This window comes from Gorilla gorilla, chromosome 2 (assembly GCF_029281585.2).
Source record: "Gorilla gorilla gorilla isolate KB3781 chromosome 2, NHGRI_mGorGor1-v2.1_pri, whole genome shotgun sequence".
NCBI lineage: Eukaryota > Metazoa > Chordata > Mammalia > Primates > Hominidae > Gorilla > Gorilla gorilla.
In genome coordinates this window covers 160,954,838-160,976,600 of record NC_086017.1, presented here as the reverse complement: position 1 = coordinate 160,976,600, position 21,763 = coordinate 160,954,838, and the positions used below count along the sequence as shown (strand labels likewise).

The 21,763-nt window shown below is 36.6% G+C and overlaps 1 protein-coding gene across 4 annotated transcripts in view; it reads right to left on the bottom strand.

The window, feature by feature from the left end:
* The window catches only part of RNF13 (ring finger protein 13), a 214,982-nt gene that overhangs the window by 130,446 nt on the left and 62,773 nt on the right, over window positions 1-21,763 (bottom strand). Inside the window, exon 2 of one of the 4 annotated variants that reach the window (XM_019023615.4) lies at window positions 7,686-7,741. The exons of the other annotated variants lie outside the window; for them this stretch is intronic. The gene's annotated coding sequence lies outside the window, so the exon portion shown is untranslated. The remainder of the gene's footprint in view (window positions 1-7,685; window positions 7,742-21,763) is intronic. 4 annotated transcript variants of the gene reach the window in all.

Genomic DNA, 21,763 nt, shown 5'->3' with positions numbered 1-21,763 from the left:
AAGACCAGAATGAGATACCACTTTAAATCTATTTTATGATAGACATATATATACTATATATATATATACATATAGCCATACTAAAATACATGTAAAGTGGTATCTCATTGTGGTCTTGACTTGCACTTCCCCAATGATTAGTGATGTTGAGCATCTTTTCATGTACTTTTTGGCCATTTGTATGTCTGCTTTGGAAAAATGTCTATTCAGCTCCTATGTTCATTTTTTAATTGGGTTGCTTGGTTTTTTGCCACTGAGTTAACAATCCCATCAAAAAGTGGGCTAAGGACATGAATAGGCAATTCTCAAAAGAAGATACACAAATAGCCAACAAACAAAATAAAAAATGCTCAACATCACTAGTGATCAGAGAAAGGCAAATCAAAACCATTATGCAATACCACCTTACTCCTGCAAGAATGGCCATTATCAAAAAAATTTTTAAAAATGGAGGTTGGCATGGATGTGGTGAAAGGGAACACTTCTACACTGCTGGCAGAAATGTAAACTAGTACAACCACTATGGAAAACAATGTGGAGATTCCTTAAAGAACCAAAAGTAGAACTACCATTTGATCCAGCAATCCCAGTACTGGGGATCCAGCAATCCCACTACTGGGGATCCAGCAATCCCAACCCAGGAGAAAAGTCATAAAAAAAAGATATTTGCACACACGTTTATAACAACACAATTCACAACTGCAAAAATATGGAACCAGCCCAAATGCCCATCAATCAACTACTGGATAAAGAAATTGTGGTACACACACACACACACACACACACACACACACACACACACACACAATGGAATACTACGCAGCCATAAAAATGAATTAATTAATGGCATTTGCAGCAACCTAGATAGAACTGGAAACTATTATTCCAAGTGAAGTAACTCAGGAATGGAAAACCAAACATCGTATGTTCTCACTCGTTAGTGGGAGCTAAGCTACGAGAATGCAACGGCATAAGAATGATACAATGGACTTTAGGGACTCGGGGGAAAGGGTAGGAGAGGGGTGAAGGTGTATACTGCTCAGGTGATGGATGCACCAAAATCTCACAAATCACCACTAAAGAACTTACTCATGTAACCAAATACCACCTGTTCCCCAAAAACCTATGGAAATAAAAAAATTTTTTAAATTCTCTATATATTCTAGACAGCAATTCCTTATAAAATATATGATTGGAAAGTATTTTCTCTCATTTTTTTCACCCTGTTGGTACTGTCCTTCAATGCACAAAAAGTTTTAATTTTCATGAAGTCAAACATCTATTTTTTTCTTTTCTTGCCTGTGCTTTTGGTGTCCTGCCCAAGAAATTATTGACAATTCCAATGTTGTGAAGCTTTCTTTATGTTTTCCTCTAAGAGTTTTACATAGTAGCTCTTATGTTTAGATCTCTGATCCATTTTGAGTTAACTGTTGCATATGGTATAAGGTAAAGGTCAAATTCATTCTTTTGCATACAGATATTCAGTTTTCCCAACACCATTTGTAGAAGAGACTGTGTACAATGCCTTTCTCCATCAAATGATCTTGACACCTTAGTCCATTTGTGTTGCTATAAAGGAATATCTGAAGCTGGGTAATTTATAAAGAAAAGAGGTTTATTTGGCCCATAGTTCTGTAAGCTGTACAAGAAGGATGGTGCCAACATCTATATCTGGTGAGGACCTCAAGCTGCTTCCATTCATGGCAGAAGGCAAAAGGGAGCCCATCACACAGCAAGAGCAACAAGTGAGAGAGAGGGTAGAAAGTGCCAAGCTCTTTTCAATCACCAGTTCTCAAAAGAACTAAGAGTGAAATTTCAGTCATTCCCATGAGAACGGCATCAAGCCATTCATGAGGGATCTACCCCCATAATCCAAATAGCTCCCATCAGACCCTACCTCCAATACTGGGGATCAAATATCAATATGAGACTTGGTGGGGCCAGACAAACCATTTCCAAACCATAGGAGGACTTCTGTCAAATGTTATTTGAGCATGTATGTGAGGCTTTATTCCTGAGCTCTTTATTCTGTTCCATTGCTCTATATGTCTATCTTTACACCAGTACCACACTATTTTAATTACTGTAATTTTGTAGTTAAGTTTTGAAATCAGGAAGTATATGACCTACAACTTTGTTGTGGCTATTTGGGGTCCCTTGAGATTTCACATATGGTTTAGGATAGATTTTCCTATTTTTGCAAGAAGGTTATTGCGATTTTGATAATATTACATTGAATCCATAGATTTCTTTGGGTAGTACTGATATCTTCACAGTATTAAGTCTATCAATCCATAAACATGGAATGTCTATTCATTTATTTATGTCCTCTTTATTTCAGCAAAATCTTACAATTTTCAGTGTACAATTCTTCCACCTCCTTGGTTTAATTTATTACTATTTTATTTTTGTTGATATTGTAAATGGAATTGTTTTCTTAATTTCCATTTTGGATAGTTCGCTGTTACTTTATAGGAATGCAACTGATTTTTGTGTGTGATTTTGTATCCTGCAACTTTGCTGAATTCATTTATTATTAATAGTTCTATCAGATATTTTTTCTTTTGTGGAATCTTAGATTGTGTACATGTAAGGTCACATCATCTGCTTACAATGGTAATTTTACTAATTCCTTTCTAATTTTGATGCCTTTCATTTCTCTTTCTTGCCTAATTGCTCTGGCTAGGACTTCTGGTGCCAAGATAAATAGAAATGGCAAAGGCAGGAATCCTTGTCTTGTTCCTGATCTTAGAGGAAAAGCTTTCAGTCTTTTATGACCAATTATATTAGTTGTCGGTTTTTTACACATGGCCTTTATTCTGAGGTAGTCTCCTTCTATTTCCAGTTTGTTGGGTGTTTTATCATGAAAGAGTGTTAAATTCTGTGAAATGCTTTTTCTGCATCTATTGAAGTGATGTGTTTTTATTCTCTTAATGTGGTACATTACATTGATTATAACACTTTTCACATGTAGAACCATCCTTGCATTCCAAGAATAAGTCCAACTTGGTCATGTGTATAATGCTTTTAACGTGCTGCTGAATTCAGTTTGCTAGCATTTTGTTGAGGATTTTTACATCAGCAGTCATAAGAGATAATGGCCTGCCTGGCCAAAATGGTGAAACCCTGCCTCTACTAAAAATACAAAAATTAGCTGGGTGTGGTGACAGGCACCTGTAATCCCAGCTTCTCGGGACGCTGAGGCAGGAGAATCTCTTAAACCTGGGAGGCAGAGGTTGCAGTGAGCCAAGATCACACCATTGCACTCCAGCCTAGGCAACAGAGCGAGGCTCCATCTCAAAAAAAAAAAAAAAAAAAAAAAAAGAGAGAGAGAGAGAGAGAAAGATAAGTTATGTAGTTTTCTTTTCTTTCTTTTTTTAGTATCCTTGTGTGACTTTGGTACCAGGGTAATTTTGGCCCCTTAGTTAGGAGGTGTTCCCTCTTTATCAGTTTTTTGGGAAGAGTTTGAGAAAAATTGATGTTGATTCTTCCTTAAATATTTGGTAGAATTCACCAATGAAGCCATCTGATCCCAGGCTTTTCTTTCTTGGAATGTTTTTGATTATTGCTTCAATCTCCCATAGGTCTGTGCAAGCTTTCTATTTTTTCATGATTCAGTGTTGGGAGGTTGTGTCTTTCCAGGTATTCATCCATTTCATCTAGGTTATCCAATTTCTTGGCATAAAATTGTTTATAGTACTTTTACAATCCTTTTTATTTCTATAAAATTGGTAGTTATGTCCCCTCTTTCATTTCTGATTTTAGTTGAGTCTCCTCTCTTGTTTTCTTTAATCACTATAATGAAAGATTTGTTAATTTCATAGATTTTTTTAAAAACCAATTGTTGGTTTGGCTGAGTTTTCTCTTGGCCTCATTTTTGAGCAATTCTGGCTGGTACACATGATTATCTGTATGGTTTTAGAGGATAAATGACAGTTACTTGTCTAATGCTGGTCACTGAAAAATTTGAAAATTTCCCAAGCATCACAGTAAATCCTAACTTCACATTTAAATCTGTGACAATGAATTTTTAAGACCAGTATTACTTTCAGGAAATTCACTTCCAAATAAATTTTAATTCTGAAGATGAGTCAACAGTGTGATACCAACTGCTTCACTGCCAAATAACACTCATGAAACAGCCAACCATCTCCATAAGAAATCCACCAAGTAAGCTCAGATTCCACTGGTTCGGAAGCTACATTCTTGATCTTCACTGGCATCTCAAGAACTGGACCAAAATATTCCACTACTAAAAGAATTGTTATCTTTTCCTAATTTGCAAACAGAATAGGCAGAGTAATTTCAATTTGTTTTTTTCAAGAAATGTACCTTATACTACAATAAGCATCAGAAGAATATATACTGTACCAAGCACTAACAGAAAAAAATCAGTGAACATTTAATTAACTATTTTAGTGGAAAATTTATAATAGCCAGTCACACATCATTTAATAGGTTATTTTTCCTACAAATGTGATTATGGTCACATACGTTTATAACATATATATGGCACCATAAAATTTCCTCCAAAATAGTGTTCTCAGCTCACACACACACCACCTAAATATATCAATAACTTCCTAGTGTTCCTTAAAAAGCATCAAGATTTCCAGGAATTCTGGCAACTAGAATTTCTAACACATACTGTATTAGTCCATTTTCATACTGCTATGAAGAAATACCTGCCCCTGGACCCTCCCAAATCTCATGTCCTCATATTTCAAAACCAATCATGCCTTCCCAACAGTCCCCCAAAGTCTTAATTCATTTCAGCATTAACTCAAAAGTCCACAGTCCAAAGTCTCATCTGAAACAAGGTAAGTCCGTTCCGCCTATGAGCCTGTAAAATCAAAAGCAAGTTAATTATTTCCTAGATACAATGAGGGGACAGGCATTGGTTAAATAAACCCACTCCAAATGGGAGAAACTGGCAGAAACAAGGGGGGTACAGGGTCCATGCAGACTGAAATTTTACAGCAGAGCAATCAAATCTTAAAGCTCCAAAATGATCTCCTTTGACTCCTTGTCTCATATCCAGCTCATGCTGAGGAAGAGGTGGGCTCCCGCAGACTTCGGCAGATCTGCTCCTGTAGCTTTGCAGGGTACAGCTCCCTTCCTGGTTGCTTTCATGGGCTGGCATTGAGTGTGTAAAGCTTTTCCAGGCACGTGGTGCAAGCTGTTGGTGGATCTACCATTCTGGAGTCTGGAGAACAGTGGCCTGCTTCTCACAGTTCCACTAGGCAGTCCCCAGTAGGGACTCTGTGTGGGGGCTCCAACACTGTATTTCCCTTCCACATTGCCCTAGCAAAGGTTCTCCCTGAGGGCTTCACCCCCGCAGCAAACTTCTGTCTGGACATCCAGGCATTTCCATACATTCTCTGAATTCTAAATGAAGATTCCCAAACCTCAGTTCTGGACTTCTGTGCACCTTGCAGCTCAACACCATGTGGAAGCTGTCAATGCTTGGGGTTTGCACCCTCTGAAGCCAGGACCCAAACTGTACCTTGGTCCCTTTTAGCCACAGCTAGGACCCAGGACACCAAGTCCCAAGACTTCACAAAGCAGCAAGGCCCTGGGCCCAGCCCAGCAAACCATTTTTTCCTCCTAGGCCTCTGGGCCTCTGATAGGAGGGGCTGCCATGAAGACCTCTGACATGCCCTGGAGACATTTTCCCTATTTTCTTGGCAATTAACATTTGGCTCCTCGTTACTTAAGCAAATTTCTACAGCTGGCTTGAATTTCTCCTCAGAAAACGGGTTTTTCTTTTCTATTGCATCATCAGGCTGCAAGTTTTCTGAACTTTTATGCTCTGCTTCCCTTAAACGTAAGTTCCAATTCCAAACCGTATTTTTGTGAATGAATAAAACTGAATGCTTTTAAGAGTACTCAAATCACCTCTTGAACAGTTTACTGCTTAGTAATTTCTTCCGCCAGATACCCTAAATCATCTCTCTCAAGTTAAAAGTTCCACAAATCTCTAGGGCAGGGACAAAATGCCACCAGTCTGTTTGCTAAAGCATATCAAGAATCGCCTTTTCACCAGTTCCCAATAAGTTCCTCATCTCCTTCTGAGACCACTTCAGCCTGAACTTCATTGTCCATATGACTATCAGCATTTTGGTCAAAACCATTCAACAAGTCTTTAGGAAGCTCCACATTTTCCCACATTTTCCTGTCTTCTTCTGAGCCCTCCAAACTGTTCCAACCTCTGCCTGTTATCCAGTTCCAAAGTCACTTCCCTTTTAAACGTAAGTTTTCTGGTATCTCAATAGCAGTACCCACTCTACTGATACCAATTTACTATGTTAGTCCATTTTCATACTGCTACGATGAAATACTCAAGACTGGGTAATTTATAAAGAAAAAGAGGTTTAATGGACTGATAGCTCTACATGGCTGGAGAGGCCTCAGAATCATGGCAGAAGGCAAAGGAGAAGCAAAGGCATGTCTTACATGGCAGCAAACAAGAGAGCATGTGCAGGAGAACTTCCCTTTTATAAAACCATCAGTTCACATGAGACTTACTCACTATCACGAGAACAGCACAGAAAAAACCACCCCCATGATTCAATTACCTCCCACCAGGTCCCTCCCACAACACATGGGATTTATAGGAGCTACAATTCGAAATGTGATTTGGGTGGGAACACAGCCAAACCATATCACATACTATATTTAAATCCCCATAGTTTTTTAACGTTTTTAAAAACACTGGATCAGAAGTTGTCAAAGCAAAAGTGTTACATCAGAAACCAAAACAAAACAAAAACAACAATAATAGGGCTTCTCTTTTTAAGCAAAAATAAGATGTCCAATATTTTTTGCAAGAAAGCAGAAGTTTGCCCAGCAAATTCCTCTAACATAAAGCCTTCCAAAGTAAAAGCAAGCATAATCTAAGATTTTTAACTACCACAATCAACCAAAGCAAAATTTTTTCACCTATGCAATAAATGTTTTACAATTTTATTTTTCAACAAATGAAACAAAATGATCAATTTTTTACTTTTAATAGATTAAGAAAAAACAGGTTTTTCCGGCCAGGCGCAGTGGCTCACACCTGTAATCCCAACACTTTGTGAGGCCGAGGCAGGAGGATCACCCAAGGTCAGGAGTTCGAGACCAGCCTGGCCAACATGATAAAACTCTGTCTCTACTAAAAATACAAAAATTAGCTGAGCCTGGTGGCTCACGTCTGTAATCCCAGCTACTTGGGAGGCTGAGGCAGGAGAATCGCTTGAACCTGGGAGGAAGAGGTTGCAGTGAGCCAAGATAGCCACTGCACACCAGCCTGGGTGACAAAGCAAGTCTCCATCTCAAAAAGAAATAGGTTTTTCCAAAATATCAAATTCTTTCCAATCTCAGGGCCTTCATACCAATTGTTCTCAATCCCAAAGTTATAGTTTCTCACGCAGTATATATGAGATGTGATCTGGTCATCTATACTATTCACAGTATTAACATGTACTCCAGGTGATTCTTATAAATGGAAAACACATTTTTAGTTCAGTATATCACAAATCTCTCAGCGCCTGTGACAAAAATAAATGTTCCCAGGCCCCTCCCCTTGAGATGCAGACAGAAAACCTATAATTTGACTTTTAAAAAAGTTCCCTATTGAATCCATATAATTAAGTCAAATTTGGAAAGCACTGTTTTGAACCAAAGATTGGCAAGTGGCGTACCAAGTCATTATTCATAAACTTCTTGCAAGTCAACAGGCAGCGGGTAGAGGGTCAAACTAGAGAAGAAAAAAAAAGAGAGAGAGAGTGATAGGAGTGCTAAGAAAAACAGACTTCATAATTCTTTCAAATACCACTGTTGTCACCAGTACCATAGGCTGCCAACCCTAGCAATAAGCCACACAGCAAACAAGAAAAAGACAATTGACAATGAAGTTGCTTTCATGAATAGCAGAATATTAAACACTAGGGAAAGATGGTAGAAAATTCTGGTTTTCTTGATTATCAAAATATCAAATATCATGCACAGTGTACTTGAAGGTATTAATGTCATCTATCTCCCAAACCAGAATGTTTTATTTTCATGATTCCTCACATAAATGTCACCATCACTGTAGCCAACATTGATAGAAAACTTAATTTCGTGCTAGGCACTGTGTTAAGCATCTGACATGAATGTTTTTCCTTCTAATCATCAAAACAACATTGTAAAATAAAACAAAAACAACACAGGAAAATAGTAACTTGCACTGTCATTCCATTTTCCCTATTTTAGGGGATTCAATTTCTATGTTTAAGTGCTAGAGTCTAACTGACTAAATGAACCAGTTCCCTCATCCTAATTCCTCCTTTAATTTTTGCAATTTCTGAACAAAAAGCTGAGAAGTCCAATGACTCACACTTAGTTCAGGTGTTAAACATGAAACTTAACATGGCTTACCATGTTAATGGTGGAGCACCAGATCAAGTTACACCATTCCCATTGATTATAACAACTGTTTCTTTAAAAAAAAAAAAAAATAGAGAGATAGGGTCTTGCCTTGCTGCCCAGGCTGGTCTTGAACTCTTGGCCTCAAGCGATCCTCCCACCTTGGCCTCCCAAAATGCTAGGATAACAGGCATGAGCCACCACACTCAGCCTATAACAACTGTTTATTTAAAACATCACCCACAGCCCTGTTCTTGGTCTTTTCTGGACACCACACTCTCCCTTGACAAGTGTTTGCAGCCTGCCTATGCACCTATCATGCCTCACTCTTCTTATAATCATCTTTCCTTTTTTAATTATAATATGACTTTCTATCACACTATAATACTTGTTATGTTTATTGTTTAGTGTTCAGCTTTGCCACAAAAATATATGCTCCTCAAAGACAGGAATCTTTATTTTATGGATGTATCACAAGTACCTAAAGAGTGCCTATAATATATTAGGTGTTTAATATTAATATTTATAGACTGAATGCCTACATAGCCTCTCTTGATATCTTCTGCAGAGCCTCTATGCTCAAAAAAAAATTTAAGACTGTAACATTAAAAATGTTAAAAGTTTATATATAGTTTATATATACAGTCATCCTCGGTACCTGTGAGAGACTGGTGCCAGGACTGCCCGCTCATACTAAAATCTATGGATGGTCAAGTTCCTTACCACAGATGGTATACTATTTGCATATAACGTACGCACCTCCTTCTATATACTTTAAATCATCTCTAGATTAGTTGTAATACTGAATACAGTGTAAATGCTATGTAAATAGTTGTTATACCATATTGTTTAACATGTTCAGTACAGATGCAACCATCCATTTTTTTTCCTGAATATTTTGAATACTGGTTGAATCCACAGATACAGAGCCGTGGATACAGAGGGCCAACTGTACGTTAATATTTAAAAATATATAAATATGGCTAGGCATGGTGGCTAATGCCTGTAATCCCAGCACTCTGGGAAGCTAAGGTAGGTGGACTGCTTGAGCCCAGGAGTTCAAGACCACCCTGGCCAAGATGGCAAAACTCTGTCTCTACAAAAAATACAAAAATTAGCTAGGCATAGTGGCATGCACAAGTAGTCCCAGCTACTCAGGAGGCTGAGGCATGAGGATCGTTTGAGCCCAGGAAGCAGAAGTTGCAGTGAGACAAGATCGTACCTCTGCACTCCAGCCTGGGTGACAGAGCAAGACCCTATCTCAAAACGAAACATAAATACTATGAAATAATAAATTAATTTGCTGAATCATGTAAGCTCTGGATGGTGGGACTCTGTGGTTTTTATTCTTCTTTATATTTATCTGCATGTTTCATAATAAAAAACGAAAACTCCCTAGACTATTTCATTTTGCATAATATATACAGGAGACTAGAAGAAAATACACGAAAATATTAAGAGAAATCTGTTCTACTTGCTCAAGTTTTCTAAGTGTGCATTACTTTTACACAGCAAAATATTTCTTAAATGAGCAAGCAACAAGTCTTTTAATTCACAACTTTATTCACAATTTGGAGGAGATGAAATGATTTGAAGTAAAATATATAATCAAAAAAGAGAAAGGGCAGATCTTGAGCAGAGTTAACAAATCTGAGCAGTCATTTTCTGTCTGTAAGCCTTTAATTATACTCAAAAGACTCTATCCTACACTATAGTCCTTACAGTTATTATTGCCATAAAGGTCAGATGTAGCAGCCACTTGGGCTCTGAGGCATCTGCATTCATTAGCAACACATTATAATCAACCACAGGTGATAGCTTAATTAATTGTGATGCCATGGATTACCAGCATTCCATTTCCCTCTGACAAGGAGCTCAGCACTGTGCTCAGGCCCAAAGGCATAACCACCCAAATGTCAAAATCTCAGAATTTCAGATCTATCTGCTGGAGCCACTCCAGACACCAATTGTGTACCAGTAGAGATTCAAACAGGAGAAACTATTCAGTAAGTTAAACAAAAGGTATTCAATATAAATGATTATTAAGCTATGATAGGACAGTAAATATAAAGATACAAAGAGGGGTAGGGAGGGGTAGGAGACAGGGATTCCAAAAGGGCATCAGGAAACTTCTAGGAGTGATGAATATGTTCATTAACTTCATTATATAGGTGGTTTCATGATTATATAAATATATCAGAACTTATCAAAGTATACACTTTTATGTAGTTTATTGTATGTGAACTATAAGTCAGTAAAGCTGTTTTTAATTTTTTAGAGAAAAGGAATTATTAAACTATAAGAGAGTAACACTGAGGGAGACATTACAAAGGGACAAACTTGGAAGAGAGCCTGAGGCTGAAATTCAGTTTTCACTGGAGCAGGTGTGGTTGCAGCACACCAGGTAACAGAGAATCTCACTGGGTTGACCAGACCAGAGCTGGTCCAAGGTTGCCCGGCAAACAATAAACAGCCCACTGGGGTGCTGATGGGTAGGTGTGCAGAGGCAGTCAGGGCACAGCTGCAGGCACCAGGCCTGGAATGTACAACATCTGCGTCAAGAGGGTTGCTGGAGGCGGGGCATGGTGGCTCATACCTGTAATCCCAACACTACCTGTAATCCCAACTCATACCTGTAATCCCAACACTACCTGGAGGCCCAGGTAGGCGGATCACCTGAGGTCAGGAGTTTGAGACCAGCCTGGACAACATGGTGAAACCCTGTCTCTACTAAAAATACCAAAATTAGCCAGGCGTGGTGGTGCCTGTAATCCTGGCTACTTAGGAGGCTGAATCACTTGAGCCCGGGAGGCAGAGGTTACAGTTAGCAGAGAATGTGCCACTGCACTCCAGCCTGGGCAACAGAGCAAGACTAAGCCTTAAAAAAAAAAAAAAAAAAAAGAGTTGCTGGAGCCTGCGCAACATAGCTAGACTCTGTCTCTACAAAAAATACAAAAATTAGCCAGGTGTGGTGGCATGCACCTATAGTCCCAGCTACTGAGAAGGCTAAGGCAGAAGGATTGCTTGAGCCCAGGATTTGAGGCTGCAGTGAGCTATGATCGCCAGTGCACTCCAGCCTGAGCAACACGGAAAGACTTTGTATCTTAAAAAAAAAAAAAAAAATCAGGAAAAATAGCTAACAGGTACTAGGCTTAATATGTGGGTGATGAAATAATCTAGCCAGCAAACTCCCATGACACAAGTTAACCTATATAACAAATCTGCACATGTACTCCTGAACTTAAAATAAGTTAAATTAAAAAAAAAAAAAAGAGGATGACCTCTGACCTAGTTCTTTTGGAGCTTTTTGATACAGACATACTTACAAATGGACATTAACTAAACATACTCATATAATCCTGTATGTGTCTGTTTATCAATCTACCTAACTATATTTGTGTGTATATCTTTAAAAAAAAAAAAAAAAGCCCCAAAGGAAAACTAGGACAGAGGTCATTTCCTTTCACAAAAAAAAAACATATATTTTTTCTAGTCTAGGATATTATTCATCTATGTTTTTAAATGAAAATGTTTTACATTATACAACAATTTGATTGTTATACCTATCAGCTTCTAGAGGCTGCCAACATCCTTGGCTTGTAGCCTCTTCTTCCATCTTCAAAGCCAGCAATGGCAGATTAATTCCTTCTTATAGCACATTATTCCAAACTCCTCTTCTGCCTCCCTCTTCCATTTTTAAGGACACTTGTGATTACACTGGGCCCACACAGATAATCTTCCCAACCCGAGGTCCTTAATCACATCTGCAAAGTTCCTTTTCTCATACAAGGTAACATATTCACAGACTCCAAGTATTATGATATGGACATCTTTGGGCAGTCATTATTCTGCCTACCATGGTAATTATCACATTTCTTGGCAACATTCTAATTTATTCATTTACTTATTTATATCAGTGTGGAATCACAGATTACTGTTTTATTCAATGGGTTATAATCTGCTATTGTATTATCATTTTGATGTCCAATTGTTTGGCCAGTGGAGGCTTATTCAAGCTAGCTTTTGTGTCTTTTTGATATGTTCCCAACATTCTTGAGCACCTCCTTGTTTTCTGGCACAAGATTTTCCAGTCCTGTCTTGTACTTTTCCTGCCCCAGCCCTGAAATCAGCCATTTCTTTGAAGAGAATATTGTTGTTTATAGGAATATACAGCATCAGAGAAACAACTTTCTCTCAAATAACAAAAAACATAAAGGTCTTTGTACTGTTTTTACAACTTTAACTCCGTAGCTACTTCAAAAATTTAACATGTTATTTTATTTTAATAATATAATGTCTTCCAAAGTTCAAAGTAATCACTTGTATCATATTGTATTATGATTTGTATGCTTTTTTACTTGAAATTATAACAAAGATTTTCCCTTGTTGTTCAAACTCTTCATAACCACTATGTTAACTGCTACTTTGTACTGCTTTATATGGCTGACACACGACTTTGTCTATTTTCTTGCTGTACAACATTGAATTGAACTCTTACTATTACAAATAATTTTCCAACGAATACAAATCTTTCCATACTTCTGATTATCTTCTTGGGATAGATTCCTTGACATGGAATCACTACACCAAAGAAACATTTTAAGACTTCATACATATTGCCCAATTGCTTTCCAGAAAAGAACATTCCTATTTATATTTCCAAATAAATGTGCATTTCATTGTATCGATTCTCCTTTTTTGGTCTTTTGTTGGTGTTAGGTGAAATTATAAATGACAAAAATAGCTAATATTTATCAAATGCTTACTACATATCTGGCTAAGTCCTTAATATACATTATTTATTTTAATCCTCACAACTCTATAGTAGGTTCCACTGTCTTTCCATAAATATAGGGATAAAAACTTAGATCAACAGCATAAAGTGCTTAAAACAGTGCCTAACACACAGCAAGCACTTTATAAATATTTCCTCTTATTTTTAAGTGTTTTAAGTGTTCAGTTACTTGCCCAGTAATACTTACCTCTTAAATAGTGAAGCTAGGATTCAATTAAAAGTCTGTGTCATGAAATACTGCCCTTCCCAAATCATCCAAGTATTGCATAAATTTGCATTTCTTTAATTACTTATGAGGTTGAAATTGTTCACATTTCTATTCATAATGAAATTTTAAGGCTATTTGAAAACTTCAAGAAAAAACAGAAAAACTAATGTATATTAATGGTAATTTACATATTCAAATTAGCTTCTGTTCTAATTTTATCTTTATTATTCATGGATCTCTGTACCAGACTCTGCGATAAATATGGTTTATCCCTGAGGCTTTCTGTGTAACATCAAAATTAAGTTGCAAAATAATTGTAACTTTGAAAATGAATTACGTATTGACACTTCTCTCCAAACCTAAAGAAAATGAAATGATCTACCTTCTTTAATAATGACCAAATATATGTAACGTGATACCAGAAATGGAATAGCCCAAGTATAGTAAGATAATAGTTCAACACTATGCTAAAAACATATTTCATAGTTTTCACATTCAGGGAAATCAGACATCTTACAGATCAAGTTCTTTAGTGTTCCACTTTCCACTTTCTTATTTACCCACGTGATTCAGCTTGCACATGGAAAAAAGAAAGTAAATGACTGTTAAAGGCAATAAATGTTACACACAAAATCCATTGTGTTTCTACATACCAGCAATGAACTATCCAAAAATTAAATTAAGAAAAACTTCCATGTATAATAGTATCCAAATGAATACAATACCCAGGAATAAATATAACAAAGGAGGTGAGAGACTTGTACACCGAAAACTATAAAACACAAAAACAATGCTGAAGGATATCAAACACACATCCAGGTACTCAAAGACTTAACATTATTAAGATGGCAATACTACCCAAAGCAATCTACGGATTCAATATATTACCTATCAAAATTTCTATGGCCTTTTATGCAGAAATGGAAAAGCTGATTCTCAAATTCATATGGAATTGCAAGGGGCCCTAAACAGGCCAAACAATTTTTAAAAAGAAGAACAAAGCTGGAGAACTCACATTTCCCAATTTCAAAACCTTACCACAAAGCTACAGTAATCAAAACAACATGGCACTGGCATAGTGATAGATATATAGACCAAAGGAGTAGAATTGAGCATCCAAAAATAAACTGATACATCTATAGCCAATTGATTTTAAAGATGCCAAAGACCATTCAATGGCAAAAGAAGAGTGTCTTCAACAAGTGGTGCTGGGACAACTATTCACATGCAAGACAATGAAGTTGGAATTTATACCATATACAACAATTAACACAAAATGAATCAGTGACCTAAATATAAGGAGTAAAATTATAAAACTCTTGGAAGAAAACATAGGGTAAATCTTCATGGCCTGGGATTTGGAAATGGATTCTTGATATGACACCAAAAGCATGGGTCAAATAAATAAAATGGACTTCATCAAAATTCAAAACATTTATCTATCAAAGGACATTATCAAAAAATTGAAAAAAAAATCCACAGAATGGAAGAAAACATTTGCACATTATATATTTGATAATGAACAGTCTAGTATCTGGAGTATATAAAAACACAACTCAATACAAAAACACAAACAATGCAGTTTTTTAAAAGGGCAAAGAACTTGAATAGACATTTCTCTAAAGCAGATACACACATGGCCAACAAGCACATGAAAAGATGCTTAAAATCATTAGTTATCTGGGAAACGCAAATCAAAACCACAGTGAGATACCCCTTCATACCCATAAGGATGGCAATTATAATTTCTTAAAAACAGAAAATAAGTGTAGGCAAGGATGTAGGGAAATTGGAACCCTCACACATTGCCAGTGGGAATGTAAAATGGTTTAGCTACTGTGGAAAGCAGTTTGGCAGGTCCTCAAAAAGCTAAACAAAATTACCATAAGACCCAGCATTCCATTCTTGGTATATACTCGAAAAAGTGAAAACAGGTTCTCAAATAAATCCTTGGGCACAAATATTCACAGCAACATATTCATAATAACTAAAAGATGGAAACAACCCAAATATCCATCGATGGATAAATGGATAAACAAACTGATATATATACATGGAAAGGAATATTCTTCTGCTATGAAAAGGAAAGAAGTACTGATATATGCTACATGTGGGTAAACCTTGAAAACATTTTGCTAAGTGAAAGAAGCCAGGGATAAAAACTCAAATATTGAAAATTCAATTTATATAAAATATCCAGAATAAGTAAATCCATAAAAACAGAAAACAGATTTGGTTGCCATGAGCTAGGGGCATCAGGGAAAGACTGCTTAATAGGTATGAGATTTTACTTTAAAGTGATAAAAATGTTTTGAAACTAGACAGAAGTGATGGTTGCACAACACTGCAAAGGTACTAAATGCCACTGAACTATTGCTTTAAAATGGTTAATTACGTGAATTTTTACCTCAATTTTTTTTCCAAAAAAGCAATTAACATTTATAATCCATGTTGGATAAATGTGGAAATTATAAGCAGCTCTTCCTCTTTGAGGGTCAAAAGAGTAAATGACAAGCATAGTAAGTATGCAAATAAAGTATTCTTCAACATTTAATGAGGTGTTTCACATCTAAATAAAGTAGATGTTTCTCCCTCATGACTTCATTCAGAAATATTCATTTATCACCAGCTCCTCACTAGGATTATTTCCCAGCGGAAATTCATTCCCTCTATAAAGTTTACCTGGATATTTCTATCATTAGAAACAGAGCCCGGGCAGGGAGTGGTGACTCACGCCTGTAATCCCAGCACTTTGGGAAGCTGAGGAGGGAGGATTGCTTGGGGCCAGGAGTTTGAGACCAATCCAGGTGACAGAAAAAGACGGTCTCTTTAAAAAAACAAAAAAAAAGAAAGAAAGAAACTGAGCCTGAACTACATTCACTATCAATCAATTCAAGGTCAACGTATTTCTAACTCCTTAAAAATGATTCTAAGCCAAATTCTTGTAGCTGACCAAGAGCTCTCTTACATCAAAGCGCAAAACATCCCAAAATTTCAGTTTTCTTTTCAGTTTACATTAATGTGGCAATAAACATTTAAATGTTTTAATGTCTGAGTATTTCATAATTATTAATATTTAATAATTATTAACTCTATAATCACAAAATTGACAATGTTCCTCAGACTTTATTTCAAAGTTAAAAAGACTGATTTCCTCAGGAAGATCTACATCATTGAAACAACTAGAAATAACAAATACCTTCCTCAGAGAACACCTTCTCTTAAGAGGAATATAAAGGTAGATATAAAAATGCCTGATTATGTTACTGCCTGCATAAAATTCCTTAACAGATTAAGCAGTTTTCAGAATACAGTTCAGAACTAAACTGTGGTTTAGCACAAAGTTCTTCATAAACTGGCTCGTCTCTGTATATTTAGCTTACTCCCTTGCCATTCCTCCAGTCTTTTTTCTCTGTAACCATGAACACTTTCTCTTCTCCCAGACTCTCATTATATGCTTATCTATGCCACCAAAATGCAACACAACTAAATGGTCTGTCACTCCCATTATTCCTTAAGCTCCTTAAAGTTAGGAGCTATACATTTTCTAATTCTGTATACAATACCTAGCATCTAGCACAATATCAGAGGCAAGTGACTGTTGTATAAATTAAAGTATGAAAGTGAGTAACTATTATGATCCATTATTAAGGTCTAAAATACTATGGCTTATTTTTCCTTTACATAATGGCAAAGGGGGAAACTATATATTAGGTAATATTTTGCTCTATTTTAAAAAATTACAATGTAATCTTACCGGTAAATAGCATCGACAAATTTTGTAGACATCTTTTCTTAAACATTAGTTTATTAACTAAGAGTATATATTTAGCTTGATGCTTATTCAATGGAAGCTCATGCTTGGCTCTATATTATCTACGTTAGTGAAGTGAAACATTAGTGCAAGAGATATTTTACAAGAAGTCGTAAAAACAGATTTTAACTGGACAATTCCAACTACTTCATTTACAGGTGAGGAAATGAACTGAGAGGTTAAGATATTTATGCAAAGTCACCAGCTAATTAGTGGGAATGTTGGGTGACACCCAGACTCCCATAATGTTGATGCTTTCAGCTACAATATAACTTTATTCCTATCCCAACCTCATAGATAAGCCAGGGGATTCTCTTTTTATTTTTATTTTTATCTTACTTTATTTTTTTGAGACAGAGTCGCGCTCTGTCACCCAGGCTGGAGTACAGTGCCACGATCTTGGCTCACTGCAACCTCCGCCTCCCAAGTACAAGCAATTCTCCTGCCTCAGCCTCTCAAGTAACTGGGATTACATGAGCACACCAACACATCTGGCTAATTTCTGTATTTTAGTACAAATGGGGTTTTACCATGTTGCCCAGGCTGGCCTCGAACTCTGGCCTCAAGTGATCTGCCCACCTCAGCCTCCCAAAGTGCTGGGATTACAGACATGAGCCACCACGCCCAGCCGGATTCTCTTCTTCTCACCCTCAATCTAGGGGGTACGTGGGTCCTTAATACATGCCACATTTAACTGACTCCTTTAATCTTCAAGATCTAGCCTCTGCCTTAACACCTTCTCCCGGTAATAAACATTTGATGAGTACCTACGTTTGTTAAGCATTAAACACATCTAAGCCATTCCACTGGGAGGAAGGGGAAAAGGGAGAGACAAATGCGAATAAGAAAGACATGGTCCCTTCCTTCAAATGCTCTGCAAAATTAGTTACAATCTGGTATAGTATTCATTATTACCATCTGCTTAAATAGGTACAAATACATAGTACGAGAAAAATCTAATTACCGTCTATTATGAAAATGCACCTTATTTCTCCCATTAGCAGATAAGCTCCATGCAGGCAAGGATTTTTCTCTTTAGAACAGTGCCTGACATAGAAGGTACTCAACAAATATTTGAGTGAATAAATGCTACAGAAAAACCCCTAAGTAGTAGGATCCAAGTAATGTTTCCAAAAATGGTATGACAAGATATGTAAACCTTCTTCTCATGCTCAACAACATTTTTCTGTTGGTTTACTGAGAACTTGACAGGAAACTGAAAATAGTTGAGATGGATATATTTTACTACTTAATTCAACATCATGCTCTACCCAATTGTACCAAACCCTAGAAAACCTTCCAAGAAAGGAAACCTACAGTCCTTCTATGACTTAGTCCTGAGCCCTTTTTCAAGTACAAAGGGTCTCCAGATGTTTTCCTTTTTTTCTTATAATAGGTTCTGGGATCTCTGTGTTTGCCCCCCACTTGTGAAGATAATAATACTGGTAACAAAAACATCTCAATTACTATCTATCATGTACCAGACCCTTTTCATATATTAACTCAGTATTTCAAAACAACTCTCAGAATTGGTATTGTCATCAACATGGTTTTACAGAATGGAAAAAATGGTAACCCTCTTATCCTCTGAGTCTCTTCTTCCACAATCCTGGCTATAAGTAAAATACAATCTCATCAGCTGCACCCTGACTTTCATTGTTGCCCCCCATAACAAGCACACAGAGTCTCTGATTCTAAAGGTTTTGCTATTAACCAATTCAAGGTAACAAAGACAGAATAATAAAAATAACAAGTCTGGAGATGTTCAAATGTTCAACAATGCAACATTCAACATATGTTTATAAATGCCTGGCACCACACAAAAATCAGACTCTCAAAATTCTTACGGTGAGAATCCCTAGCCTCCAATTTACTAGCTATTTTTTGAATAAATGGAAGCCTTGCTAGGTCTAAAAGTTTTTCCTCCCCACTACCTTACCTCCTGATCTCCCAGGACACGAATCAAAATACACTAAAGGGAAAAATAATGGGTGCATCTTCATTGAGAAATCTGTACTTGTGAGTAATTTAAGGAGTCACATCCCTCTTGTGAAACTCTGACCCACAGAGGAGTGGTTACTTTTAGGTCATTTCCTTAGAATGTAAGCATTTGTTCTCTTCCCTTTTCATAGAATACACAGAGCTTCCAGTTTTCATTCTACATTTCCAAATGTCTGAACAACTCCTCAGCTCCAAAAGTAAACTCCCTATCATCCTCTCTCCTCCTAAATCTCCTTCCACCAAAACCTGTTCTTCATGATAATATCCTTATCTCTGTTAATAACATCACTATCCTCCCAAAAATTTGTCCTAGGCCTATACTCTGGTCAGTTCCCAGTGTCAATGTCATTATAATGTCAACATCTTTCAAATCTATACCTTCACTACGATCATCACTTCTTGCCTCAACTACTATAATTAAATTGCATGGTATTCCTACTTCTAGGCTTCCACTCTTCCATTGGACCTGTTCACAAATTATTACCCATAAAGAGAGTTTCTTCTTAACTAAAAATCATATATAAAATCTTTAGTCAGACATTTAAGAATCTCCATAATCTGTATCCATCTATCTTTACCAATCTGGTCCTTAAACATATATCCTTACCAAATGTATTCTGCTTTTCCTATCTCTATACCTTTGCTTGGGCAGTGTCCTTATGTGGAACTTTTTTTTTTCCACCCTCCTTCAACTGCTAACAATCTTTCAAATGACCTCATCCTCAATGAAAAAAAAAAAAAAGGCTAAGGCATATAATTTACTAAACATATACTCCATCTGATTGCTTCACAAATTATCTGAATCCCCACAAAAACAAGTAAGGAAGGAGTTAAGGAAATTGAGGAGGAGCTTCCCCAAGGTCACCAGCAAGTAAGAATCCACAATAGCCCCACAGGATTCCATATTTTTTAATGAAATAAGACACAAAAGAGACAGACGTTCTGTAGTCAGAATACCTGTGTTCAAATTCCAGCTACTCCACCAGCTACTTGTGTGAACTCACAAGTTATGTATCTGTGATGCCTTAATTCCACTTCCCACTTAGAAAATGGGGATAAGACAGGCATGATGTATCACACCTGTAATCCCAGCATTTTGGAAGGCTGAAGCAGGTGGATGACTTGAACCCTAAAGTTTCATACCAGACTGAGCAACATAATGAGACCTTGTCTCTACAAAAAAAAAAAAAAAATTTAATTAGCCAGGCATAGGGGTTTATGACTGTAGTCCCAGCTACTTGTCGGGCTAAGATAGGAGGATCCCTTGAGCACGGGAGGTCGAGGGTGCAGTGAGCCATAATTGCTCCAGCCTGGGCAACAGAGCAAGACCCTGTCCCCAAAAAAAAATAAAAAAGAAACAATTTACTATCCACCACATCAATGACTGTAAGAACCACCTGAGATATTATAAAGCACTTAGAATTGTATTTGGCTCATATTAACCAATCAATATTAGCTACATTACTGTTTTGTTGTTGTTGATATACTATGCTATATAAACTTTGACAATACCAATCATATGCTGTGTTGTTCCCAAATCAACTTTTGTGTAATGTAAAAGATTCATAAAAGTTTAATATTTTACTTTTATATATGCTCAATAAATATCTACAGAATACATACATTTTTGAACAATGACTCACCAGTATGCTTTATTAAAAGGAATTCGCTTCTAATTTTGTTTCCTCTTTTGAGAAAAGTAACAATGCTTACCAACTTTCTTCCCCTTTTTATGTCATGTGAAACTATCATATGCAATGCCATATGGTAAACATGACAAATGGTGCAAAACACTGTTTTGACTGAAACTCATTTGCCTCCTGCTAAAACATCAATTCCCAGATTTAAAAATATTGTTATTTAAATGCCAACCATTTTTAGGTCACACCTACATGAAGTAAACAAAACATACCATGATAGTTGACCAAACTATTTCATTTCATACATCTCTTATGGCAAGAACTATAAGGCATAAAATGCCTTCCTAGCCAACTTAACTCAAAGACATAAATCTATCCCTTTAGTCTTACCCTCAGTCCTACCCTCACTTAGCTAAAGTTAGTGCCTGTAAAAGTTCTGATAAATCTACGTTATTCTGGAATGCAGAAAAATATCAAGGGAAGAAAGCTGAATGCTAGCAACAATTTATGCCCCTCCAAAATTATTGAGAAAATTAGCTTTATACAAGCATAGATGAGAACTTATCCCAAACCCTTCAGTATTATACTTCTCAAACCAAGATTCTGTCTATGATTTGCATTACACATAGAGACAAGATGTCAAGCTGCCTAGCTTCAAACAAAGGCAGAGGTTAAAAAAAAAAACTAATACAACAGTTCTCATTCCCTACATAGAGAAAAATAACAGTGCTTCTCTCCAACAGTTTCCAACAAAACAAAAAAAAATTATGTAATAGACAAATTTTGTTTCATTTAATCCTCATAACAACTCATTTCTTATTTACGGAAAATGTCGCAGAATTAGTAAATGGCACAGCTGAACCCAGCTTGACTCCCAAATTTGGAATCTAGTATTTTGAAACATTTGTTTTTGC